Genomic DNA, 1,370 nt, shown 5'->3' with positions numbered 1-1,370 from the left:
GTGGTTTGGGACTCTTGTTTAAATCAACTGAGTTGACACCTGAAAATGTTTCTGTCGTGACGTTCAGCAGGCGGAGTCAAGCTACTTTGTGCAATGAAGGGCCAATTGACGGGGATTTCTACAGTGTCTGTGTCAGTGTCTGTGAGTGAGAGAGAGAGAGAGAGAGAGAGAGAATGACTGGAAGAGAAAAGGTGGAGTAAAATCACAAATGTTTTATTTACATTTGAAAACTGGGCACACATCAATCAGGACATCAAGGCAGGGAGACTTTCCTGTGAACAGATAGGTGTTTGGCTTGTTGGCCTACATACACATAGTTCAGAACAGAAGAGGGCGTGACTAGGGAGTGCCTTGTTCTAACCTGTCCAGTCCTACCGAACAAAGGTAGTGTGTGTGTGTGTGTGTGTGTGTGTGTGTGTGTGTGTGTGTGTGTGTGTATTTGTTTATCCTGCAAAACGAAGCGTGTGTGTGTGTGTGTGTGTGTGTGTGTCTGCGTGAACCTGACACTTGCCCGTTATCGTACTAACCTCCTGCTTGCAGTTAGATACTGTACAGGAGAGGAGGGACCTTTGGATCTGAGGAGTCACAGGAAGAGAGGTTGGAGAGAGGGCTCAGCTACCAGGAAGCTCTGTCATGTTTACCTTGGATGTCTTTACACAACTTGACTTTAATTGGCTATTAGCCCTCTTGAAACCTAGGGAGCAACCTCTAAAGTTCTATTCTATTCTGCTCTGTTCTATTCTATTCTATTCTGTTCTGTTCTATTCTATTCTATTCTATGCTGTTCTATTCTATGCTGTTCTATTCTATGCTGTTCTATTCTATTCTATTCTATTCTATGCTGTTCTATTCTATTCTATTCTATGCTGTTCTATTCTATGCTGTTCTATTCTATTCTATTCTATGCTGTTCTATTCTATTCTATGCTGTTCTATTCTATTCTATTCTATTCTATTCTATGCTGTTCTATTCTATTCTATTCTATGCTGTTCTATTCTGTTCTATTCTATTCTCAGTGTGAAATAAGAGAGGCTTAAATTCAGTGCTGCTGAGCCTGTAACTCTGGCGGGAGACTCTGCAGTTCCTGGCGTTGGAGGTTTCTTGTGAGGACTCATATCGACAGTTCAACCACAACCAGTTTGCATGGAAATACCTGCACTGCACCATGTCACCCTCAGTCACACAGCATCCTGGGAAAGGTCAGGGGTCAGGAGGGTTGCACAGAATGAGAGAGGGGGTGGGAGTACCCCATTGAAAATGCATTTATCTGAGTCCTTCTACTAATTGTGTGTGTGTGTGTGTGTGTGTGTGTGTGTTTGTGTGTGTGTGTGTGTGTGTACATGTTTACACACACACACAACTTGGCAGGA

Source organism: Argentina silus (genome assembly GCF_951799395.1).
Source record: "Argentina silus genome assembly, chromosome: 22".
Taxonomy (NCBI): domain Eukaryota; kingdom Metazoa; phylum Chordata; class Actinopteri; order Argentiniformes; family Argentinidae; genus Argentina; species Argentina silus.
This window is presented reverse-complemented; position numbering follows the sequence as displayed.